At 39.6% G+C, this 27,787-nt stretch overlaps 1 protein-coding gene and 1 pseudogene across 3 annotated transcripts in view; both read right to left on the bottom strand.

Moving 5' to 3' along the window:
• The window catches only part of ARL15 (ADP ribosylation factor like GTPase 15), a 395,820-nt gene that overhangs the window by 73,286 nt on the left and 294,747 nt on the right, over window positions 1–27,787 (bottom strand). The window lies entirely within an intron of this gene.
• Window positions 4,550–4,753, bottom strand: LOC116587299 (annotated as a pseudogene).

The raw sequence follows: 27,787 nt of genomic DNA, 5'->3' as shown, positions 1-27,787 counted from the left end.
GACAACAGTGATTCCAGCACATTTTGCCAGGAGCAAATACAACGTGAACAAAGAGAAAGATTAATTAATTTAGGTACACGGATCAGGTAGACTTATCAAGCAGATAAGAGCAGGCCCGTTCCTATTTCCAGTCATCTCCTTTATACTTGATCTGATTTTTAAATAATGACTTTTGCTTTGACAGTAATCATCTGAAAACTCACAATGAAACACAAAATGGGAGGATGATCTTTGAATTTTGAGTTGACACGTTTCCTCAAGTGCCGAAAATATTCTAGAATAAAAAAACAGAAGAACTTCCTTTTGTTCCGGTAATAAAAAATATGAAAGTTTAAACGTTATTGTTAGAAATGATTCATATTTGTTCACCAAGTTGTGATGGTAACGCAGGCTGAGACATTTAAAACACCGTAAGTTAAGATAAACTTTGCATGTATTACACAAGCATGTGGAAATGAAAATGTGGTTTGCTGTCCCAAACTCGTGGTGCATCTCCTGGCATAATTACAGGTGGCTGCACGCTAGAGACGACGGAGAACCTGGGAAGAGGGAGGTCCAAGTGTGGTACATGACCAACGGTGCATCTACTGTGCCATGTCACAGGCAACAGAGGCAGCTTGAGGGGAAACGCCCTCCAAACGCTCTGAAATGTGTCAAAAATTCTGAAATACATTTCCATTTTTAAGTTCAAAAGGAAAAAGACAAAAGAGAATGAAAACAAAATAAAGGAACGGTTAAACGCAAGTCATGGAGTTTTGACTTTAACAACCACTGAAATGTTTCATTGTATTTTGAATGGTTTTCTGGCACCATGATCTTTGTGCCAGTTTCAGGTGGGTACACAGGTGGGTGTAAATGTCCACATAACTCAGCTTCCAGGACACATTTAAAATGGAAATCACTTTCCTTTTGAATGGCAGCTTGAACAAAGTTCCAGGTTTTCTATAGCTGACTTCTGTGCCCCCACTCCTTATGGATGAAATAGCATGATGTCTGGGACTGGGTTCAGAATAATCCAGGGAGGGGTAGGGAATTATGTGGGAGGACAGATGAAAGGAGTCTGTGGGTTGTTGACCACTGAGCCTTGGGTGTTTGGTACATGGGGTTCATTATACTGTTCTCTCTCCTTTTGCAAATGCTTGAAATTTTCTATATGTTTTAAACTTGACAACAGGGTGTGTGTGTGTGTGTGTGTGTGTGCGCACGTGTGCACATTTGCTGAAATTTGGTCTGCGACTCTGGAATCCATTCTTATTGACACAGTTGCTTTGTTTCTACCTTCTTGCCCTGACCTACTCATCAAATGTTATTAACGGTTATAAAGACAACTCAAAGCAACAGATGATTTCGTGTAGATAGGCTGGAGGACAAGTTGACTTTTGTTAATTGGGCCCTGAAAGTTTTCCATCCCACCCTGGGCAGTTTATTGCACAGCTTGCCAAACTTTAAAGTTATTATAACTAGTTTCACACAAAGGCCAGGCAAAACAGACAAGGGATTAATTGGAATGATCACAAATGCATTCCTTCTGAATAAATTGAAACACACTGGTCAGTGCCAAAAGACATTTAAAATAGAAAACCCGAAACTAATCAATCAAACCAAGTTTAGTTCTTTTTGATGTTATAGTTGGGAGATATTTTATGCTATAAATAATAGAAAAATTACCCAGGGAGAAAAAAAAGGAGAGAAGTTTGATAGCAGTAGTAAGAAGGAATTTTGCATTGTCAAAGAGAAATACCTAGGGAGACAAGATCTCTTGCTGCTTTTTTTTTTTTTTTAAACATTTTATTGTTATTTTTTTTAAGTGATAAGAGTTAAAAGTCTTAAAGAAAAAAGTGAAGACTCACACTATTGGCTCAGTTTTAAAATTATAACATTGAACAAATCAAAGTGTAAAAGCCCAGAACAATGCTGGGAGATGAGGATTTTGGTCAGATGTTAGACAGACTATCCAAACAGCTGGAAAAGATGTTGATTCTCCTTGGGAAATTTGTAATGTATTTGACTCATGTTTTCATGGAGCTGTGGACTGTCCTACGGGGTTTGAAAGAGAGAAAACTTGCCAAGAACTTTATCTGGACAATGATAGTATTTTACCAGTTTTCCAATTAGACAACAAAAGAATTTAAAGAACTATAACAAATATTCATAATTGATGAACGCTATCTCCATAGCATGACTGTTAGGTTATACACCCAGAAGCCACCAAGGAAACTAATTCATTTATGCATTTTTTTTCTTTAAAATGCATTCACACACAAATAAAACATGAAATGATAAAACAACAACAACAACAACAAAAAAAAAACCAAAAGCCTTTCATTCTTGAGTTGGAGGATAGGTCAGATCTCATGTTCGGTACGCACACACTTTCTAAACAACGTGTTCAATGACAAGTCTCCTTATGCATGCCTTGGCATACCTACAACTAGTATCTGAGGCAGAGAGGCCAGAAAGGGAAGATTTGGTAACTGAATTCTTGCTGATGTGATGCAATTTTTAGTTCCAAACAACCCTTGCATGGGCTCTGCTCAATTCCTTAAAGGTTTTTAATTGTTTGCTTATCAACAATTATGATATTCATTTCCCCAAATCAGCCTCCAAGATGGACTGTGAATTATTTATTATATAATACTGAAATATTTATAGAAGAAATAGCATGAAGTTTGGAACTGGCTTCAAAAATAATCCAGTGTAGGGGAGGAAAGTATGTGCGAGGACAGAGGAAAGGAGGCTGGGAGTGGTTGACTGTCGAGCCTGCGGGATGGGTACGTGGGCTTCATTATATTGTTCCCTCAACTTTTGTCAATACCTGAAGTCTTCTATATGTATTATTTTGTTAAAAGAAAAAAGTGGAAACATAAAAAAAAAAATGACCACTTGGCTTGCAAATGTAAATAATCAGATGAAGCACTCTTCTCCCTTACTAATTTCCCAGTGATTAATTGCCTGAGTATATTGACAGTCTTGTTCTTGTTTTTTTTACTTTTTATGCCCCCCACCCCCGCCCTGAAGAAACGCAACTCACTTATTTTGGATCACACTTTCAATACCGCTATTGTTCTGGTCATTTTAACTCATTCCCCAGATGCACAGCATAGAATAGTAGAAAGTATACTGAACTGGGAGTCAGGAAACTCAAGTTCTCAAATCCCTGTTGTACTTTTTTCCAGTCACATTACCCAGAACAAGTCATTCACTACCCAGAACAAGTCATTTCATCTTTCGGAACTTAGCACCAGTACCTCCTTTGCTTGTTTCACAAAGTGTTATGCAAATACTAGGTTGAACCAGAACATGTTTGATCTTTTATAATGTCAAAAACAGTTGAACTGTGGCAATCTCCTATGGGTTCAATCTGCTGTCAGCCATCCTAGTTATAATTTATTTCTTCTAGAGATGTTAGAACCAAGGATCAATGCTAGATAACTCATTATAAATGAGAATTGGTCATGTTCTCTAATATCAGGATTATACTGGTATTTCAAAGGCAAAAGGGTATGTAGGAATGAAAGCTATATGAAGGTGTGTGTCCCCTTCTTAGCTGGGACCTACCAGAACTAATTTCAATGACCGTTCCACATTACCACTTTTTCTTGTTATTTTTACTTTGTGACGGCCTGAAAATAGTTGAAGTAAAATATTTAGAAATATTAATTGCTTTTTACTTGATCACATTCAGCTTGCTTGGGCAATTGTGATGTTACTGGGAGAACAGCTATAGAAAAAGCAAGTGTGCACTCAATAAATATTATTTACTAGTGATGAAAATGACAGTGATGGCTAAGGAACTGAAATTTACAAGCACAGCCGAGTGCAAAAAACAAAGCATAAAGATCCAAGAGATAAATAGAATATGAAAATTTATAGTGAATATAAACTTGCTTTTAAAAATGTTAGTATCAAAAAATACTCATGGACTTAAGTTAACTGATGTTTGATAATGTTTTAGTTTCTATGAGGGGGCATTTTTAATTTTTTTTTAAGGGGGCATATTTTAAAAAGGCATTAAAAATTGAAAGAACATAGTCATTTATAATATGAATAAACAACTAAGGAATGATTTCTCCTTTCTGTATTTATGAACAAATAACAAATTCTTGACATTTTATGATGATTTTGAAATTTTAAGTTAAGCTTCAATTTTCTGAATAAGCCAGAGTTACTTCCCCAATGCCACAGTCAAACTGCTTTACTTTGAAACAAGCTATATAATTCTAAGGTTAAACAGAACACAGTTCCATTCCTCCAAAAAGCATCCTCTAGGGGATTATTAATGGAAAAGAAGCATAGTTTAAAAGATATGGCTGGAAATAGAAGTTCAAAATGCCCCTCACTGTCCAAATTTTAACAGCAAAAGAAATATTCTGATAATTCCAAAGCTACTGAGACAATTCTTAAAAACAATCACAGCCTTGACACAGATAAAACTGTACAAAAGACTCAATTTTTGAGTCTAACTCTTTCTCTTTGTAAATTTCCTAAACCGCTCGATTTTTTAATTAAAACCATGCATTCCTCTTTATGCTATGAGCTGGGGCTGAACTTGAGAGCCCCATTTTCAATATAAAATGCAAATATTTAGAGAAAATACACTGTGTATAAGGAATGAAATATATCTTCACTCCTTAGAAAGTTCATTATTTTCCAGAATTAATAAAATTAGTTCAGAAGCCAGACTCATCAGGTAACACGGAACTATTTAGTGTACGTACTGCACTTGATCTTAGCCAAAAGGCCGAGAAGCGATTAGTGTACGTACTGAAGTTAACAATTCGCAATCCAACACAAGTTATTTTAGCCGTCTTCCTGACAGACGTGACACTAACAGAAAGAAGAATTTGGGCTCTAAAACATCCGGTCACTTACTCCATTCGTGATGAGATTGTTATAAGGCATTTTTCAGTCAGTAAAGTCATCTAATATCTTAACATAAAACTGAGTCATAATTATTTACATACTCTAACTCAGCTTTGTCCAAATACACATTCAAGTATTCTGATAGCAATGAGAACAGAAGCCAAAGTGCCCTCATATGTCCTGTGAAGCCCCGTTCCCCCTCCCCTTACCTCCCACACATGCTCTCCTACCCTCCCCTGTGCACTCTTCCCAGCCATGGTGGCCTTGTCCTTCTTCAAACACTCCAGGCACACTAGCACCTCACGGTTTGCCAATTGACTCTCATGTTTCTTGACAAGCGTCCCCTCAGCCCTCCATCACTGAGATTCCTGTCCTATCATCTTTGCTTTCTTGAACCATCTCCTTCTGACTTATGTGATGTCATTTAAAAAAAAAAAAAAGTTTTTTTTTTATTTGAGAGAGAGAGAGATTGAGAGAATGAGTGGGAAGAGGGGCAGAGGGAGAAGCAGGCTCCCTGCAGAGCAGAGAGTCCGATGCGGGGCTTGATCCCAGGACCCTGGGATCATTACTTAAGCCAAAGGCAGAGGCTTTAACCCACTGGGCCACTCAGGCGCCCCAAGTTTTCCCAACGTGAATATTGGGAAATTTTGAGATATAGGCAAGGAAATACCTCATAGTAGCTGTTGTTAATTTGGAATAGGATTCTTTTGCATAGTGATTTTTTCCCACTTGAGAAACTAAAAAGCTGTCAGTAATAACTTCACTTTTAAGGTTAATTCCTATTTAACCTGAAAGTTTCTCCATTAAATCTGTGTCATGAATACCTGGTGTGAGTTTATAGAATATAGATCGATATAACCTCAGACCTTCAGTGCACACAATTTTGCCAAAATAAACTAACCCAAATGATTGACCCCACTGATAGAAGATATCATATTTTGAAAGATACCAGCACAAAATATAAGTATTTCAAACTCAACTTTGTTGACGAAATTAGAGCAGAGAAGTCTTATCAAGTCTCTGGAAACAGGGTCTGAGAACAATGAATCTAAGTCAGGAGAATCTAGTTCTCTCTACCCAGTGCTTCCACCGGTGCCCTGTGTGACCTTGGGCAGGGCTCTCCCACACCCCTCCCTCTCATTTATTTCCCCTATCACCATGTGGAATTTTAAAAAGTATTCTATGCTCTTTAGATGAAAGATACAAGGTACCACTTAAGTGGAAAGTCTGGGGCTTTTTACTCAGACTAGGTGTAAAGACTCACTAGCATATAACCATCCCACAGACAAAAACTTCACTTAGTGGTTTTACTACCCAGCTAACCCTTAAATCAACAAAGCCTAGGTCATGAGTTCCCAAACATTTTAATGTGAAGGGGGGGATAAAGAAACCTAGTGAACTATCACATCTTATGATAAGCCGCTAAGTATCTATGACCTGGGCATTCTACAGAATGCTCAAAAGTTACTGCCATTCCAATTCAGGAATGCTTGCAAATAAATTTCTATTTTTTGTGCATGCTATTCACTTAGGAAAAAAATTAGAATGTTACTTTTTTAGAGCAGTTTTTTTCACAACAAAACTGAGGGTAAGGTACAGAGATTTCCCATATACCCACTGTCCCCACACACATACAGTCTCTTCCACGATCAATATCCCCCACCAGAGTGGAACACTGGTTACAGCTGGTGAACCTACACCAACACATCATAACCAAAGTCCAGAGTTCACAGTAGACTTACTCTTGGTCTTGTATATTCTATTTAGATAAATGTATAGTAATGTGTATTCATCACAATGGTATCATTCAGAATATTTGCACTACCCTAAAAATCCGATTCATCCTACCTCTCTACTCTCAACTCCTGACCTTTTTACTGTCTTCATAATTTTACCTTTCCAGAATGTCATATAGTTATAAACAAATAGTAAGTAGCCCTTTCAGATCGGCTTCTTTCACTGAGTAATAGGCATTTAAGATTCCTCCTATCTTTTCACAGTTTACAGCTCATTTCTTTTTAGCCCTGAATAATATTCCGTTAACTGATGTACTACACTTTATCCATTCATCTACGGAAGGGCATCTCGGTTGCTCTCAAATTTTGGAAATTATGAATTAAGTGGCTATAAACATCCCTATGCAGGTTTCTGTGTGCACATAAGTAAATATCAAAGAATTATGTACTCCACTCTACAACTGTTGGATCATATGTTACAAGTACGTTTAGTTTTGTAAGAAATCATCAAACTGTCCTCTTAAATGGCCATACCACTTTACATTCCCATCAGCAATGAATGAAAATTTCTATTGTTCCATGCCTTGCCCTCATGAGGTATTGTTAGTGTTCTGGATTTTGGCCATTCTAATAGGTATTTAGCGGTATTTTGTGGCTGTTTCAATTTGCATTTCCCTGATGACACAGGATGTGGACCATCTTCTCATATGCTATTTGCCATTTGTATATCTTTCTTGGTGAGGTGTCTACTAAGATATTTGGCCTATTTTTTATTGGATTGTTTTCTCGTTGTTGAGTTTCAAGAGCCCTTTGTACAATCTGGGTGACAGTATTGTACCAAATGTGTCTTTTGCAAATATTTTCTCCCATGAGAATTAATAATCACATGGTATTTACATATATTTGAAAAATAGTGGTATAACGTGTGAGACCTAATTTTTCTCAGTGACAGGCAACCACTTGGTTTGCAATAAGAATAAGAAACTCCTGACATTAAATCTTTTTTTTTTTTTTAAGATCTTATTTGACAGACAGAGATCACAAGTAGGCAGAGGCAGGCTGGGGGAGGGGGGAAGCAGGCTCCCTGCTGAGCAGAGAGCCTGATGCACGGCTCAATCCCAGGACCCTGAGATCCTGACCTGAACCAAAGTCAGAGGCTTAACACGGAGCCACCCAGGCACCCCTCCTGACACTGAATCTTAACACCCACCCTACCTGGTGTTCTATAGACTGAAGACTGGAAATATGTCCAAAGCTTCAAAAAAACTTGGGTTTTGCTATTTTCTATTTTATCCATGCAATGCAGCAATTAAAAGAAAAATCTCAGGCATGAGGAGTGTTAAAGTCCAGTATTCAAACACGAATTTCCATGCAAGAAAATAGATCCCACAGAAAGAAAGGAACAAAGTACCCCAAGATACAAATCATGTAGAAAGCGGACTGAGGCAGAAGCACAATGAATTGCAGTGAAGTTTCTATACTTCCCTCAAAAGGAATAAACAAGTGTTTTCATATCAATTTTTCTCTTAAATTCCTATAGAAGTAGTAAGTTGTTAATCTTTGTAGGGGGAGAATGTTAACTTCCAGGATTACAGAGGCATGGTTGTGTTAAGAGTTTTCGCCTCCCTATTAAGGGAATCAGGAATCTCACTTTCCTGTGGGGTCATGTCAGCCCTTAACACTGTCATTCTGAGTCCAGACTTTCAGAAAATCTATAACATCTAGAGGTGGGCAGACCTGCCCTGTCAACAGAGGAAGAGAACACAGGTGATTTCACGTAACAACTGTTACGACTCACTGATCACTTCCGGGGAGCCAGGCATTGTTCCAGAACTTAGTATACATGACGGCCAAGCCTCACAGTGCAACCTACCTCTTTTCATGTCTATTTTTAGCAGGGGAGCCTCTGAGAGCACAGAGAACAAGGGAGAATTCTGGTTGGCCTGATTCCAAAGCCCGCTCCCTTACTATACCAACACTGCCTCTGAGGAAGTTATATGCACATAAAGGTGGAGAAGTATGCCCAGCGAGAAATGCTAAAATTATCTGTTCAGTATCCACCTGGCAAGTCCACCTCTGCACCATAGTTTTACGGCTTGATTCTAGTTTAACTGCTGTTTAGAACCTACAAGCCACCCTTTGGGCACTACTGATTTCACTAGTTAATAAATACAGAATTCCTAAATTATCCTACATACTGCCTTTCCTTGTTTAACTTCTCTAACACCCATTTTGCAAAAATAAAAAAAACAAGAGGTGCCTGGGTGGCTCAGTGGGTTAAGCCTCTGCCTTCGGCTCAGGTTATGATCTCAGGGTCTTGGAATGGAGCCCTGAATCGGGCTCTCTGCTCAGCGGGAAGCCTGCTTCTCCCCCTCTCTCTGCCTGCCTTTCTGCCTACTTGTGATCTCTGACAAATAAATAATAAAAAAAAATCTTTAAAAACAAGAAACAACAAAAATACTACATAAGCAACTTATATACAAGCTATGACATCGTCCACTTCTCTCCATTTTCTAGTAGTTTGAAAGCAATCTGCAGCCATTTTATTTTTTATTTAAATTCAATTAATGGACATATAATGTATTATTAGTTTCAGAGTCGGAGGTCACTGATTCATCCGTCTTTTATAATACCCAGTGCTCATTACATCACGTGCCCTCAATAATGTCCATCACCCAGCTACCTCATCCCCCCACAACACTCCCCTCCAGCAAGCCTCAGTTTATCTCCTGTGATTAAGAGTTTCTTATGGTTTGTCTCCCTCTCTGGCTTCGTCTTGTCTTATTTGTTCCTCTCTTCTCCTATGATCCTCTATTTCGTTTCTTAAGTTCCATATTTGAGTGAGATAGTATGATACTTGTCTTTCTCTGACTGACTTATTTCACTTGGCATAACACCCTCCAGTTCCATCCATGTCACTGCAAATGGTACTATTTCATTTTTTGATGGCTGAGTAGTAGTCCATCATATACATATACCACATCTTCTTAATCCATCTGTCAATGGACATCTGGGTTCGTTCCACAGTCTGCCTATTGTGGACATTGCTGCTATGAGCACTGGTGTGCAGGTGCCCCTTCAGATCACTACATTTGTTTCTTTGGGGTAAATACAAAGTAGTACAATTGCTGGGTTGCAGGGTAGCTCTATTTTCAACTTTCTGAGGAACCTTCATACTATTTTCCAGAGTGGCTGCACCAGCTTGCATTCTCACCAATGGTGTAGGAGGGTTCCCGTTTCTCCGCAACCTCGCCAACACTTGTTATTTCCTGAATTGTTAATTTTAGACATTTTGACTAGTGTGAGGTGGTATCTCACTGTGGTCTTGATTTGTATCTCCCTGGTGACCAGTGAGGTTGAGCACTTTTTCATGTGTTTGTTGGCCGTTTTGATGTGTTCTTTGGAGAAATGTCTGTTCATATCTTCTGCCCATTTTTTGACTGGATTATTTCTTCTTTGGGTGTTGAGTTTGAAGATTTTGGATACTAGCCCTTTATCTGATAAGACATTTGCAAATATCTTCTTCCATTCTGTTGGCTGTCTTTTGATTTTGTCGACTTGTTTCCTTTGCAAAAGCTTTTTATCTTGGTGAAGTCCCAACATCTCATTTTTGCCTTTGTTTCCCTTGCCTTTGAAGACATATCTAGCAAGAAGTTGCTGCGGCTGAGATCAAAGAAGTTACTGCCTGTGTTCTCCTCTGGGATTTTGATGAATTCCTGACTCATATTTATGTCTTTCATCCATTTTGAATCTATTTTTGTGTATGGCATAAGGAAATGGTTCAGTTCATTCTTCTTCATGTGTCTGTCCAATTTTCCCAAAACCATTTCTTAAAGAGACTGTCTTTTCTCCACTGGATTTTCTCTCCTGCTTTTTTGAAGATTAGTTGATCATATAGTCGAGGGTCCATTTCTGGGTTCTCTACTCTGTTCCATTGATCTATGAGTCTGTTTTTTTGTGCCCATACCATACCGTCTTGATGATGACAGCTTTGTAATAGAGCCCAAAGTCGGGATTAGTGATGCCAACAGCTTTGGTTTTCTTTTTCACCATTTCTTTGGCTATTCAGGGTCTTTCTGGTTTCATATAAATTGTAAATTCATATACTTGTTCCAATTCTGTGAAAAAAAGTTGCTGGTATTTTGATAGGGATTACATTGAATGTGTAGATTGTTCTAGGTAGTGGATTTTCACAATATTTGTTCTTCCCATCCATGTGCATGGAATGTTTTTCCATTTCTTTGTGTCTTCCTCAATTACTTTCATGAGTGTTCTAAACTTTTCTGAGTACAGATCCCTTGCCTCTTTGGTTAGGTTTATTCCTAGTTGTCTTACCTTGGCTGCAATTGTAAATGGGATTGACTCCTTAATTTTTTTCTTCTGTCTCATTGTTAGTGTACAGAAATGCAATTGATTTCTGTGCACTGATTTTTATATCCCGCCACATTGCTGAATTCCTGTATGAGTTCAAGCAATTTTGCGGTGGAGTTTTGGGTTTTCCACATAGAATATCATGTCATCTGCAAATAGTGAGTTTGACTTCTTTGCTCATTCAGATGCTTTTATTTCTTTTTGTTGTCTGACAACTGAGGCCAGGACGTCTAGTGCTATGTTAATCATAGCAGTGGTGAGAATGGACATCCCTGCTCTGTTCCTGACTTTAGGAGAAAAGCTCTCAGTTTTTCCTCATTGAGAATGACATTCACTGTGCGTTTTTCATAGATGGCTTTTATGATATTGAGATATGTACCCTCTATTGCTACACTGTTAAGAGTAGTTTTTTTTTTTTTTTTTAAGATTTTATTTATTTATTTATTTGACAGGCAGAGATTGAAAGTGGGCAGAGAGGCAGGCAGAGAGAGTGGGGGTAAGCAGGCTCCCTGCTGAGCAGAGAGCCCAATGTGGGGCTCATCCCAGGACCCTGGGGTCATGACCTGAGCCGAAGGCAGAGGCTTAACTCACTGAGCCACCCAGGTGCCCCACGCTGTTAAGAGTTTTAATCAAGAAAGCATGGTGTACTGGGCGCCTGGGTGGGTCAGTGGATTAAGCCGCTGCCTTCGGCTTGGGTCATGATCTCAGGGTCCGGGGATAGAGTCCCGCATTGGGCTCTCTGCTCAGCAGGGGGCCTGCTTCCCTCTCTCTCTCTCTCTGCCTGCCTCTCAGTCTACTTGTGATCTCTCTGTCAAATAAATAAATAAAATCTTTAAAAAAAAAGAAATAAAGAAAGCATGGTGTACTTTTGTAAAGACTTTTTCTGCATCTATTGAGAGGATCAGATGGTTCTCTTCCTTTCTTTTACTAATGTAGTGTATCATGTCAATTGGCTTGCGGATGTTGAACCACCCTTGCGGCCCAGGAATAAATCCCACTTGGTCATGGTGAATAATCCTTTTAATGTACTGTTGGATCCTGTTGGCTAGTATCTTGGTGAGAATTTTGGCATTTGTGTTCATCAGGGATAATGATCTGTTATTCTTTTTGGTAAGGTGTTAGTCTGGTTTGGGGATCAAGGTAATGCTGGCTTCATAGAAAGGATTTGGAAGTGTTCCTTGCATTTCTATTTTCTTGAAACAGATTCAGAAGACTAGGTATTAATAGAATTCCCCCAGGAAATGATCCAGCCCTGGGCTCTTGTTTTTTGGGAGATTTTTGTTTATTTCTTCAATTTCCTTTCTGGTTATGGGTCTGCTCAGGTTTTCTCTTTCTTCCTATTTCAGTTTTGGTAGTTTATACAGCTCTAGGAATGCATCCATTTCTTCCAGATTGCTTAGTTCGTTGGCATACAGTTGCTCATAATATGTTCTTATACTTGTCTGCATCTTTTCAGTGTTGGTTGGGATCTCTCCTCTTTCATTCATGATTTTATTTATTTGGAGCCTTTTTGTTTTCTTTTTGGTAAGTCTGGCCAGGGGTTTATCAATCTTATTAATTCTTTCAAAAATGAGCTCTTGGTTTCATTGATTTGCTCTACTGTTCTTTTGGTTTCTATCTCATTGATTTCTGCTCTAATCTTTCTTACTCCTCTTCTTCTGCTGGGTTTAGGTTTTATTTGTCCTTTCTCCAGTTCCTTTAGGTCTAAGGTTAGGTCATGTATTTGAGACCTTTCTTGTTTCTTGAGAAAGACTTGTATTGCTATATACTTTCCTCTTAGGACTGCCTTTGCTGTGCCCCAAAGGTTTTGAAAAGTTGTTTTCATCTTCACTCGTTTCCGTGAATTTTAATTCTTTAATTTCCTGCTTGAACCATTCCTTCTTTAGTAGGATGCTCTTTAGCCTGCATGTATTCGAGTTCTTTCCAAATTTCCTTTCCTGATTGAGTTCCAGTTTCAAGGCATTGTGGTCCAAAAATATGCAGGGAATGATCCCAATCTTTTGGTACTGATTAAGACCTGATTTGTGACCAAGTAGGTGATCTATTCTGGAGAATGTTCCATGTGCACTTGAGAAGAATGTGTTTTCTGTTGCTTTAGGATGGAATGCTCTGAATATATCTGTGAAGTCCATCTGGTCCAGTGTGTCATTCAAAGCCCTTGTTTCCTTGTTGATCTTCTGCTTAGATGATCTGTCCATTGTAGTGAGGGGGATGTTAAAGTCCCCTACTATTACTGTATTTCTATCAATGTGTTTCTTTAATATTGTTATTAATTGGTTTATGTAATTGGTTGCTCTCACTTTAGGGACATAAATATTTACAACTGTTAGATCTTCTTGTTGGATAGACCCTTTAATTATGATAGTGTCCTTCCGCATCTCTTATTACAGTCTTCGGTTTCAAATCTAATTTGTCTGATGTAAGCATTGCCACCCCAGCTTTCTTCTGATGTCCATTAGCATGATAAATGGATTTCCACCCCCTCATTTTCAACCTGAAGGTGTCTTTGGGTCTAAAATGAGTCCATTGCAAACAGCATATTGAAGGGTCTTGTTTTTTTTTTTTTTTAATCCAATCTGATATCCTGTGTCTTTTGATTGGGGCATTTAGTCCATTTACATTCAGAATAACTACTGAAAGATATGAATTTAGTGCCATTGTATTACCTGTAAAGTACCTGTTTCTGTAGATTGTCTCTCTTCCCTTCTCATCTATGTTACTTTTGGGCTCTTTGCTTAAAGGATCCCTTTTAATATTTCTCGTAGGGCTGGTTTGGTGATCACAAATTCTTTCAGTTTCCTTTTGTCCTGGAAGCTTTTTATCACTCTTATTCTGAATGACATCCTAGCTAGTCTTCTTGGCTGCATATATTTCTCATTTAGCTCCCTGAATGTGTATCATGCCTGTCCTTTCTAATCTGCTAGGTCTCTGTGGATAGGTCTGCTGCCAATCTAATTTTTCTACCATTGTAGGTTACAGACCTCTTGTCCGGAGCTGCTTTCAGGATTTTCTCATTGTCTCTGAGATTTGCAAGTTTCACTGTTATATGCTGGGGTGTTGACCTATTTTTATTGATTTTGAGGGGGGACTCTCTCCCTCCTAGACTTGGATGCCTGTTTCCTGCCCCAGTTTAGGGACGTTCTCCACTATAATTTGCTCCAATACACTTTCTGTACCCCCCCCAACTTCCTCTTCCTCTGGGATCCCAATAATTCTAATACTGTTTCACTTTATGGTATCACTTAATCTCTCAAATTCTCCTCTCATGGTCCAGTAGTTATTTCTCTCTTTTTCTCAGTTTCTTTATTCTCCATCATTTTGTCTGCTGTATCACTAATGCTCTCCCATCACATTTATCCTAGCAGTCAGAACCTCCTTTTTTAATTGCATCTCATTAACAGTCTTTCTGATTTCAACTTGGTTAGATTTTAGTTTTTATTTCTCCAGAAAGATATTCTCTAGTGTCTTGTACGCTTTTTTCAAGCCCCTGCTAGTATCTTCATAATAGTTTTTCTGAACTCTAGTTCTAATATCTTAATTATGTCCATACTGATTAGGTTCCTGGCAGTCAGTACCACCGCTTTTCTCTTTTTTGAAGTGAGATTTTCTGTCTTGTCATTCTTGCAGAAAGCGGTGTCTTTTCTATTTGTAGAGTTGCAGCTATTCTTTTCTTAGATCTCTAGCTGAGTTCACAGGTGTTGACAAAGATTTGAATAGCTATCTAGCTGAATTCCCAGGACCAGACAAAAACTAAAGTCTCCAACTCCTCAGCCTTCTTGGACTATGTTCTGTTGCAGTCACTTTTTCAACTGGCATCTAAGCACTGCCAGCCATATTACTTTTTTTATTCCTTATGACAAAGCTATTAAGTCATTGCTGGGTCTGCATTTCCTGGATGAGGAGAAAGTTCTAAGGTGGGGTTCAAATGGAGGTTTGTTGGATGCTTAAACCCTGGTTTTAAGCTCCAATTTTAAGTACCATGCCATGCTTCCCTGGAACACAATTTTTTTCTTGTCAGAAGAAATTAATGGTTAAGATAAAGGAGCTGGATGCAGAAATATAAGAATTTATCAGAATTTGCTGCTCTACAGCTGCTCAACTCCAGGTGTCTTCACTTGAATTCACTTTCAATTCCACGGTATAAAGAATTTAAGAATTGGGAGTTACTCATAAAGCCTTCAGACTTAAGGAAGAAGCAATAACAATGAACTAAGACAAGAGCAGTGGATCTCCTTTCCTAAAACAAAGGTATGTTTGCTTCCAATGTTTAAGGAAAAGAAAGCTCCAAATCAAGGCGCTGATTTGGCATCAAAATCACTTCCCCTGCTAACACACTGAAAGGCTTCCCTCAAAGCACCCTGCATCCTTGGCCAGAAGGAATGAATGAAGGGAATGAGCTGCTTGGAGGAGTGGTCTAGACTCCAGTGGACCTCTGCTCACAGCCCAAAGATGACCCTTGCTGGGTGACAGTGACAGAGGAGAATCTCATAGACCAAGAACCTGGAGATGTAATGGCTGTATCCACAGAGGAAAAAAAAAAAAAAAGTACCCCTATGGCTGGTCCTTGCATGAGGCTGAGAACAAGTGGAAATTCTACTGCCTGAATCTTTCTGGGGCACTCTGATAACACCGTCTCCAAGCAACAGATGCTCTGTGAGAAGTGGTCCATCTATTTCAGTACAACCCTGATGAAAACCATCACTCTGTACTCAGGACTCCTTCCTAGTTTAAAAACTCAAACAACATTAATTTGTCCTATGTATAAGAACTCTTGGAAGAAAAATAGAATTTTCAAAGCTAGGCTAGAAGCTTGAACTTACCCTGTAGGAAAGAAGAAACAACTTGAGGTACATGGATGGAGTTTTGAAGGGGAATCTTGGAACCAGGGAAGCCAAGAGGAGGTGAGGATATGCCAAAGGCAGCAGAACTGGAACAAGAGTTACGTGAACACTGGATGCTCCTAGGGTAAGGGTCTTACCCACTGCTTTATGTCCCCAGGTTTTCAAACACTCCTTTTTTTTTTTATTTTTATGGGACCAGATGGTCAGTGGGAGCCGGGGCTATTTCACATGGAGTGCATAAGAGCTATGTTTGAGGGATATCTGAGATATATGAGTGGGGCAGGAGTAAGAGTAGGATCCTCTGAAAAGAGGACCTCATTTTGTAGGATTGCTGGCAAATATGGCCAAGCTATTACAAACGAAGGACTTAATAATTCCTAATTGGTCTCTGCAGATAATAATGCATCTCCCTTAGTTCTCAGTTTCTTCTTCTATAAACTGCCAGTTTTAAAATCGGTTGGCTCTTACTCTTTTCGGGATGGTACGGCATGTGGTGGACAGTATTTCTTAAGATAGAGACTTCCGTAAACATTTGTTAATTCAGTGTTGATTATGCAATTTTTAATGTTCTTAGAAGAGAAACTTCTAAACTGGCCTTGAGTTTTTGGGGTGTCTTACTGTATTTAAGTATATTTCAAAAATAAATCCTTTTAAAAATATCATTTATCAACTCAACCTTTTCACCTTCAAGGAATACAATAACTCATTGTTTAGATTCACACTCCAAATTTATGTCTCAGATTTACAAATTTACTTCTGAATTTTCAGTCTGATGACTCTGGTCTCTACAGCAGACAAAGGAAAACTGCTTAAATCAGCGTTCCAGAAATTTCCCTTTTGGGGACATGTCTTTCTCTCGAAAGAATGCCAGGATGTGCTCTGGTACACTCCTGTTTTCCTACAATGGCCCAATTTCGACAATTTGCATTTTATTTTGGGCCAGGGCAACTGTAACTGTAAATTGGTCCTTCTTTAATCTGGGACTAGCAGCAAATCATTTTTAATAGCCTTTAATTCCTCCTTTTAATGAGATATCTGAGTTCAGGAATGACTCAACCATGTACTGCTGCAGGCTAAGGGGGGTGATTCACAGAAAACAGACGGAAGAGACCCATTAGTTAACCTCACACAGCTCTCTGCCAGACTTAGGATGATTCCCAACAATTAACTTCTAGGACCAGTTCAGCACACTTTTTATTTGCCCCCAAGGATGGAACTGCTAACAATTGCACTATCGGCTGTTCTAGAATTCAGACAGCCCACACTCCGACAGTGGTCCCCCTGCTGTTCTACTTAAAACCAACCCCTCATCCTTACTTCTCTTCACCTCACTAGAAGACTCTGGGTCCACCCCTTATGTGCACAAACTTTCCTTCCTGTCTGTTTGCAAGCACTCACATACTTGGAGAATGACTACCTTGCCTATCAAGGGGAAACTGAAACTATACAGTAAAGAACTTCTGATACTTCTTAACCCTTGCCATAAAAATTAGAAAAAGGATTCCTACCAAGGACCTCATTCGCAAAGGCTGCCTTTTATATGCTTTCCAGTTCTTTGTTCCGTCTAAGTCTTTTCTCGCTGCTTTCCTCTGAACTGTCTCCAGCTGTTCCACATCTGGAATCGAGCTGCTCATACTGAACAAACTATCTTTGGTGTGGTCTTACTTCAGGAAGATCAACTCTGGGTCTTATTTTCCTACGTTCTCTTTACCCTGCATTTTCCTTTTCCTTCTCTTTTTCTCTCATTCTGTAAACTCATCTTTGGACATGATGTTCTGCAGAGCGGTCATTCAGGTTAGTGGCCTCAGGAATAATGGCAATGACAAAAAGCTCTTGTGAGGGCCCAAAGCCTATTTTAGTTCACTTAGCAATGCCTTTTAGGATTTCTGTTTCCCAGTTCTCTACAACTAACATTATCATCCTCTAACACCATCTCCACCTTTTTTTTTTTTTTTCCCTTAAGGCCAATAGATTATATTCTTTCCAATTAGTCCACATAGCTCCCATGGGTTAACTGGCCTTTTCCCATTTCCAGCCAAATGCATTATTTTACCTACCTTTCAATTATGACTAATTGCCTATGTATTAACTTAGATTTCCTTCCCTTTGCTAAAGTTGTATTATTCTTCCTTCAGTTTACTGAGAAAGCTTATTTAGATCTTTAGTCTAACCTCCCTAAACAGTTATTTCTTCATTGTCAAAGTGATTCTTGCACTCTCCGTAAGATCCAGCACTGGAAAGGACTGAATTCAAAGCTAGGCCACTTCCTTTGACCTTTAATTATGGCTACTCGTCCTGCCAGTTTTCCTGCACACGTAGAAATCCAGCTTCCTTTATAGTGGGACCCGGGTAAGGAAACCTCCTTTTAAATATAAGACTTTTTACTTATTTACGTTAAAAACTCCCTAAGTTACTGGCAAGACTGGAACAACTATGTGGCCAGATTTTAGCCCATCTGTTTACACAGGGTGTGTGTGACACGCAAATATCACCCTCACAATAAGCAAGGGTGCTCCCAATGCTGCATGAATCAACCCTCTCCACCCCTCCCCTCCTCTGAGAACAGCAGGTCTTCCCCACATCCTCACCCCTACATCCACCCCTCAGCCCCAATCTCTAATTAGGCCGGGCTCAGATCATTCTTTTTTATGGTATTTTCAAACATATACAAAAGTAGAGTAATTGGTACAATTGACCCCCCATATACTCCACAAGATCAATCTTTTACATGTCATCCCCTGATCCAAAGAACCCCAGATTTCAATTTCTCTTCTTCAGAGATTCAAAGGCAGTCCCTGGTGTCTGTCATAGGAATTTTCCAGTGTGCCTTGGGGATGACCCCCAGCGTGACGAGTCTTTGGATCTCATCACCACTAATCCCCTGTAACCGCAGAACTAAGAGAACACATGTCCTCATCCAATTTGCCTGTGTTTTCTTTTTCCTCTCCCCTCATTTAAAATTCCGCCAGAGTTCCAAATAAAAAGATTAGAATACCTACCTTCTTTCAAGCACAACTCTAAAACAGTTATTTTTACCTTGAATGATTTTTTTTTTTATCTTGGCCCATGTTCTGGAATTCTTACAAGTGGTCATGACTTCAACTTCCAAATGGTTTGAGGCAAGATTTGGAACAAACAAACAAACAAGATACTGCTAGGGAGAAAATGAAAACCAGCAAAAATAAACAAAAAAGGTAACTGATAATTATTTGGGGAGAGAACATTTTTCTATTTTGACAATCATTTGCTATTTTACTTCTTCATCAGCACTTCTAAGAGAGCTAAGAGCACAGTTCAGAGGTCTTCAAATTTTCATGTCCACTACAATGAGTGCTAAAACTGTGGACTGCCAGGCCCCACTCCGGAGATTTTGATTCCGCAGGTCTGGAGTGGAGCCTAGGAACCTGCATTTTGTCAAGCGCACCAGAGGTCTCTGATGCAGGTGGTCTCTAACTGCGTTTCGAGAAACACTGAAGGCTTACATGAGGAACACAAAGTTCTTACGGGAGTTCTGACGAGAGTGTGCTGTTTGTACTTGAGGGTAAGGAGGAAACAGCTTCATAGAGCTGGAATTTGACCTTCCTTTTGTAATTTTCATCTAACTGTTTGATTACTATAAAACAATGATTAGGCATTTGCTATGTACCAAGTTCTGCTTTGGGTCCTAGAGCTATAGTGGTGACCAAGTCTGACAAAGGCCTGCGTCACTGGGGTGGAAAGTCTACATGAGCAGGATTTCAAAAGCAAAAGGAGGGGCCATCATACTCTGGAGAGATGATAATAAGGAATCCAGTTCAATGTCCATTTCAATGCTGGGCACTATGTAGAATACAAAATAAGTTTACAGAGTCTTGTCCAAAAACCTACTTCCGTGATTACCTGCAGATTTCCTTTAGATAGACTTGTGTCACTGCCTGAACTCTCACATGAATAGGAAGACAACACATGAGAACCAATAATGAATTACTGAGTGTATAAAATCTTAATTGCAGACTCCAGACTACAAGGCCCATGCAAGTGAATTTTATCTTGAGGTTCGTGTAACTTAAAAGGGCTTCTTGAAAAAGGTAGACCTTGGCATTCTGGGATGCTAACAGAGAAGCTGAGAAAGGAACCTGTCCTGTGGTCATTTTCAGACACATAACTGCTACCTTGCTACCCCAGATGTGGTCCGTGGATCAACATCAGTGGCAGCATGTGGCAATACCACTGTGGGAAAAATGCAGGATCTCAGGCCTCAATGTCCAGAATGAGAATCTCTATTTCAACGGAATCACCAGATAATTCCCATGTACGGTAATATGTGGCAAGCACTGTGCTGTAACAGACCTGAAATGAGATGGGCTACACATAGTAAAGAACAGAGTTGGAGGGGTACAGTGGAGAGACTAGAGCTGGTAATATGGCTGTGAGGTAAGCCCACAGAGACAATAACCTTTACCACAAAAATGGAAGACCTTATGGAGCATAAAGAAAAAAGAAATCGTACGAAACCAGGGCCTACAGCCTGGGCATCTCTCATAGTAACAGCAGTGCACACCCAGTACTGAGGAGGAGAAAGAACCAGATCACACACAAAAAAGAGATCAGAAGGGATAGAGACTATAACAGAAATTAGTGAAAGGCGGAATGGCCAAGTCTTCAGTGACAGACACACCGAAGAGGGGAACTAAGAATGAACACTGGAGAGGACCAGAAAAAAGTCAGCAGTTATCCCCAGGGAGGCCTTCTACGGTGTTTAAGCAGGAACAGGACACAATTCCAAGATATGATCCAAAATACAGATTACAGGGTCTTTTTCTCAAAAGGTAGGTTGAAAGCGAACTCTACTAGAGATTACGTGTAAAACTGTAAATGTAGAAATGGACACTGAAAGTTTCCAGAACTATGTGGTCAGACTGGCAATTTTTTAATTAAGTCCATCTGGTGTGAGCTACTTGTATCCCTGTCTTCCCTTCATTTAGATCTAGCCTCTTCCTGACATCCAGTCTGAGGAAAAGGTGTGTACACACACACACACACACACACACACACACACACACACACACCATATTCCTTTCAGACCCAGTGCTTCTAGGCTTTTAATTGGGCTCCTAACTCAACACTTTTTTCACTTATCTTCTGAGAACCCACTCCTAACCTCTGGATCTTTTTGAGCATCTTACCGTCTTTAAAGAGAATAAGAAAAAGAAAGATTTTGTGGTTAATGAATCTTTTAAGAAGAAAGTTTGCTCACAGCTGGTCGAAGTCAAGTTTACTTCCATTTAGAAGACAGCTTTGTACCGTTTCACAAATTATTTAACTTCTCTGAGCCCAAGTTTTTTTCAAATATAAAACTGAAGACCTAAGAGCTATCACTTCATGTTCTCAGAATATCTACATGAGTATTAGTTTGCTTTGCTGTAGTGCCTGATGCATGATAGTTGCTCAGTTAACGTTAGCTCCTAAAGGATTAGGAATACACACATCAGAAATAGGAAGAAAAGGGGCACCTGGGTGGCTCAGTGGTTGAGCCTCTGCCTTCGGCTCGGGTCGTGATCCCAGGGTGCTGGGATGGAGCCCCACATCGGGCTCTCTGCTCAGCGGGGAGCCTGCTTCCTCCTCTCTCTTTGCCTGCCTCTCTGCCTGCTTGTGATCTCTCTGTCCAATAAATAAATAAAATCTTTAAAGAAATAGGAGGAAAAGAATGAAGAAATAATTAAATTTTTACTTGGTGGTAACTTACACTTAGTACTGAACCAAGATTCTAAGTTTATTAACAGATGCATTCTGCACGCCTCAAACAGGATAATCTTCCCAAAGACAGTTTTATAGTGCTAATACCCTGTCTCTGTGGATTTGGGTTTTAATGGTAGACTGTAGCAGGGACATGAAGTCAAAATTGAAGAGAAGTGAGTAAGGATAAAGAGGTTGAGAGAGAATCCCAATGTCAACCCTGAGGTGCTACTTGATAGATCAATTTCCTAGAATTCCAGAAATACTGCCAAATATAATGGTTGGCATCTCAGCCTTTGGGAGGAGTAGTTGATTTTTGAAAGGCTCCAATCAGCTGAGATAAATATGGAATGTTTACTGAACACGGTTCAAGGTTATTTAGAAGTATCAACAAGAACTGAATACAAGGTGACCTTGTACAAGTTACTTGTCTCTCTAAATTTTAGTTTGCTTGTCCCCAAAGTTGATGGGCTAGATAACCTTCAAATGGCCCTTGCAGCTCTAACAAGATCTGCGAAGGGGAAGGGATGGCTGAAAGAGAGCCCAGGCTGTACAAGGAGTCAGACCTGGACTGGAATTCTGGTTCTACTGCCCGCCAGGCAAGGCACTTAACACTCTTGGTTCTCACTCTCCCCTGTAAAATGGGGAATATAAAACATACATTGCAGAACTACTGAAGGAGGAAAGAAAATGTTTCTAAATGACCTGGCACATAATAATTAATAAAATACTTCGATCCGACTCAGTGTGTTAAATATATCTATTGCCAAACGTTGCCAAACTTAAGGTATCACTATCCCACAACTCGCTGAAAGGCAATTCTTCTGATTTCAAAAACGATTTTGTTTTACAAAAAAGATTCCTCCAGGCGCCCCTCAGAATGTGAGTCAAAGTTCATCCTAGTCTTCTAGAACACTTAGACCTATCTACCAACTACTGAAAATGAAGTGGGACATCTTCATCTTCCACAAAATCTCACTGAAGAAATGTGTGTGTGTGTGTGTGTGTGTGTGTGTGTGTGTGTGTGTTCCCTATTGTTTACAAAGCTGGACGGTGAGTAATGTGGGGTTTACAAAGTTGTACGTGGCTAGATTCTCCATTTCCGAAAAACCAGTAATAACGTGTCTCTGTAGGAAGAGAGGCACACAATGGCCAAAGATCAAAAGTGTTATTTTTGAGAAGGAAAATGAGATCAACTCGTTTCACAGAAGTATATAAATTAATTAATGTTTATAAGGAACTTTCATATACTCGTACAAAGGACACTGTGCATGTAAATGTTTTTAAAGGCTCTTGGTTGTATAAGACTACATCAGGAACAGGGCGTGATTAGTATGCTGGGAGGCAAGGAAGAATGTTAAAGAAAGCAAAAACAGAGACATACTCTCCTAAAAAGCCAATAGATGACCCATTGCAATCACTATGTAAAAGGATGCTTTTAGGGGACATTTTCTGGACAGATAAGCCAGGTGAAATCTGGAAATAAATTTTTTAGCTCAAGGAAAACCAAGTTTTTCAGTATAAGTAAGTTTTAAATAAGCTTTTAAAAATACCAAATCAATTTAAAGTGCTAACAGCCTTACCAGGACGTAAATTCTTAAACAATTAGCCTCATTCCCAACAGGATCAAACATAAGCAAGCAGCCAAGACAGTTTAGCTCCTAAGCTTGGTGTGTTCAAAGAGATTCTTGATTTGAGCCGAGTGTGATCTCCAGATGCAGTACAAGCCTTTCACACACAGCTCCATGGGAAAGCATTTTCTGGAAACAGATGCACCTTGTTTAAAACCAATGTTTTGTTTCTGAAAAAATTGGGTACAAATAGAATTTTTAAAAATTGAATCATATTTCAAATGCCCGGGGGAGGCTCATATCACAGGGAACTCTGTCATGAATGTTTTTGCAAGTGAAGAATTAGTTTATGAATTGAAAAAGCACCTCTAATTTATATGTCGCATTGATTTCTTGGTTTTGTTTTATAATTACGTGCTTGCTTTTTGTGGCTTATTTTGAACAACTTTTTGAAAAACAAAACCATTTTTTCCTCTTTGAATATTTAACCTTGAGATATTTTCTTTTCTTTCTAAGTGTAACTTTTAACAAATTCTGGGATTAATGCCCCTCACCTCCACCCCTGAACCCCACTCCCATCCTATGAACATAACTCCATTTTTGAAATGGAAGCCAGTGGAGTAATATAACTGAATTTACTGAAACTTATTTTAATGTCAAGTTTTAGGAACTCAATCTGTTTCTGGGGCATGGCGTTCCTACTTGCTGTTTGACAGCGGATTTAAAAGGAACTGAAGTGAAGGGATAGAAACAGCCTGGCTTTGTAGCTCACCCTTGATCAACGCCAAGAAATGCAGTAATGATTCAGTTGAGCAGAGGTTCCCAAACTTTGATGAAGGAATCCTTTTGTTTTTTAGTATTTTTTTTTTAATACTGCCACTCAGCCAAAAGAAATACCTGACAGTTCATTTATTAAGTAGTTAGACTCAAATAACCTATTAAGTATGTATGTCTTAACAACGTAGTAGCAGCTTGAAAAAAAAAAATGGTACTCATCAACTGGAAGAAGCAAGGTCTATTTTTATTTCATCCTTTAATAACCAAACTTTCTTACTTAAGGGCATATACACCTGTTGGGAACTATATACTTTCTCAAGTCCTGGAATTAACTGTATACTGCTACATTCATCCACTTTAACTGCCACACAGCATTTACTTTCCTCACCTGTCTCCAAAAACCCAGCTTTAGAAAGATATGACATCATCAAAAGGAATGTAGCGCCATCTAATGTTAAAACTGAACTACTTCAGCTAGTGGCTCATTGGGTGTCTGACAGATCAAATATTACTGTTTTCCTCAAAAATAAGGAATACCCCCCAAAATATCTTCTATAAGTTGACTGTGTGGCACCCTGGGGTGCCTTGGCACACAGTTTGGGAACCACAAATTCACCACCAAGATGGAAGCTATTTCCTTTTTTTTTGAAATGACTGAATCGCATCTCAAGGTTTCACTACCTTTTTCAACACACATACATACCTGAGACCTGAAATCTGTAGTTGTTTCTATGTACATCTTATCCCCAGTTAAAGATACTGCCATCCCAGGCAGGTCACATTTAATACCTTCATGGCAATACCTACCCCAATTCATTTAAAGAAAATATACTATTAAATTTCAGCTTTACTTCCATGAATTTGTATCTGGCTAGTGATTTAATTTAGCTTATACTAGGGGAGGAAAAAAAAAGGGCGATTTTCCTCATATAACTAAAGTTTTGTGTTGTAGTATAACCTAATATTGAGTGTCAAAAATGTTTCTGAACCTACTGCTACGGGTGCCCATCCTTCTCTAAGATGGAAGATATTACATATTCAGGTATAATGGCTGAAAGGCGTGGCTACATCATATGAAAAGGTTGCAAAAGGGGTCAACTGCTTTGTGAAGATGGTGTTAAAAGCACGAATTCAGGATGATAAGTCGAAATCTTCCATGTCAGCTGAGACACATTTTTCTCCAGTAAACCCAAGTACAAGTTAATGACAAAATGATGTCATTTCTGGTCTACTCCTGGAACCAAAATGTTGACCCTCTTCCATCCTTTGCATACAGCCCACTGACTTCCATTTGCTGCTGAGGATAAACCACTGATTCAATCATGTCCTGCTACTGCTTCTGTCATCACACAATGATGCCTTTGCAATCAAACTCCGGCCTTACATTCGACGGCCACCCTGCCTGGTTCAGCCCTCAGCCCTGCCACTTCAGACTGCTTCTGCCCTGAGATTGCCCTCTCTCCTGTGAATTTTATCTGTCTGTGCCCTTCCTTTCCTCTCTCTGCTACTTTGCAAAAGCCTCCCACACAATCCTGGGTAAAAGCAGTTTAAAAGAATGCCCTTGGGTGGAATAATCAGCCCCCGTGATTAGTTAGTTAGGTCCTGGCTGAATCTGAACTTTAGTGATGGCTGACTCAGGACCCAGGCAGTCTGCAGCCTCTGAAGAGCCAATATGAAGGAAAACTCCATTCAGTTTTGTTAAGTGTGGCATTTTTTTTGATCGGCAAGGCATAGGACCTTAGTAACCAAAGTGGATTGAAACTAACTGGATTCTAATGGCTGTGTGTCCACCGTGGAGATACCTATGCTTCTCTGAGGCAAGGAATTTCACAGGTCTTAACCCGGTGTGGGGCGGGGGCGTGGGGTGGGGGGACTAAAGTGTGCTGAAGAAGGCAGGAATAATCACACAGCTAAGGACACCCCAGTATGTCACCGAGAAGACTGTGGCTTAGAGGCCCTTACTCCTTTCTTCAGCAAGATTTGTGTTTTGTTGGGGCAGTGGCTCAGTGGGTTAAGCCTCTACCTTCAGCTCGGGTCATGATCTCAGGGTCCTGGGATGGAGGCCCACATCGGGCTCCCTGCTCGGCAGGGAGCCTGCTTCCCCCCCACCCCTGCCTTCCTCACTACCTACTTGTGATCTCTCTGTCACATAAATAAATAAATCTTTAAGAAAAATTGTATTTTGTTCCTTCTTAATGTTTGGTCATACAGCATTCTATCTCAGAAATACTTAGCTCATATAATGACATTTAAGAAAAAAAAAATAGCAAAAAACCTAGAAGCCTTTTCCAGTGCCAGCCTCATTTAGAAAGTTTAGCTTCTGACTAAGGCAATGATGCAATGTAACAATACCAAATTCTTTCATAATATTTAGGAGTAAGTGATTACTTGTGGAAACTGTAATGTTTCCTAACAAACCAAGGGTTTCAGGGACAGACCACCCAAATGTATTATTATATAAAGATGTCAGTTACATAATTACATGAGAAAACAACACATTTTCCTTTTTTGTTTTTTAACAACAATTATCCTCTCTAGGGAAGATGGGCTGAATTAGCTGCTTAGCAAAGTGCCTCCTAGGAGCTCCAATTATCTTAGACACATTTAAACTGGAACCTTGATAATGTACATTTAACACGAGGAAAAAGAAATGTCTTTTCTTCCCTCCATCCCCCACTCCTGTCATGTCTGAAGTGACTTTCTGGAGACCACCAACAGTGAAGATGCATTTAAAAACTCCAACTCAAATTTAAACACAGACCATACACCAGTTCCCTTGTTGTAGAAATTTTTAGAATTACCTACTGAAAAGGTATCATTCTTTAAAAATAAGCAGAAGTATTTTTAAAATGAGTATTCATTTGCATTTAATTCAAATGGTATTCATCAACACCTGTGTACAATGGGGGTGTCCAATAAATGGTTTTTAAAATGATGATATTCTTTATGTATAAAACAAAAATATTTGCTTTAAATATTTAATGCTTCATTATTCATATTTTTAGTATTTTGGCAGGCACACCAGCTGAGTGTCTAATGGCAGAGCAAGGGCTCTGTTGGTGATGTCTATGTTAGCAAAATAGCTACGGTCCACATCTTCGAGAGTAGTTTGTCATAGCTTACTAACAAAGATGGCAAAGGAATAGGATGTTTTCATCAAAAAGCTCAGTGGTTCTCAAAAGTGCTACTGGTATTTCAGATAGAATATTCTTCCCTGTATGGAAGGACTCCTGTGTTTTCTGGCTGGTACCCCAGCCCCTCCCCATGAAACACCAGTAGGGCTGCCAGGTCACAGTGATCACCAAAACATCCCCAGACATTTCCAGGTCCCCTAGGCAGCACAAGTAGGACCTCCCGTTGGAAACCACTGATCCAGAGTCCCCACTCACCACAGAAACAGAGTCACCGTGAAGTCTACTAAACCTCCTTCATGCAGTTAACAGGGAGACAGGGTGGTTCCCTATTAACTGTGTGTAACTTCACTTCCTCGTCCTTCAGTGTATCTCTCAGGGGCTCACACATTATGAATGATTCTCATAAACTTCCTCAGAGGAGAACCTTCAGGTCAGTGGGCTGTTGTGAGAATACACCTACAGGAATGTGCCAAGAACCCACTTCACTTATACTCTTGGTTGACCTCAGCCCTGCCTGCTAGCTGAGGGAGTGGGCCGGGGAGATGGGATTAGAGAAGACTCTCTTGAGACTGATTTTGCCATCTACGAGAGGGAGCCTCGGGGTGAAGAAACCCAAGTACCCTCACAGAGCTGACGCATGTGTGAGCAGAGCTGATCCAACACGGCAGCACCCCATCTGCTTGTGACTGGCAGCTAGATCTAGGTCTGTCCTGCCGAGACTTGAAATGGCAGTTTGGCCTTCCGGGAAAGAGGCTGGGGAAGCACAAGCCCAACTTCTC

This window comes from Mustela erminea, chromosome 3 (genome assembly GCF_009829155.1).
Source record: "Mustela erminea isolate mMusErm1 chromosome 3, mMusErm1.Pri, whole genome shotgun sequence".
NCBI lineage: Eukaryota > Metazoa > Chordata > Mammalia > Carnivora > Mustelidae > Mustela > Mustela erminea.
The sequence above is the reverse complement of the archived record's forward strand: the minus strand, read 5'-3'. Positions and strand labels throughout refer to the sequence as shown.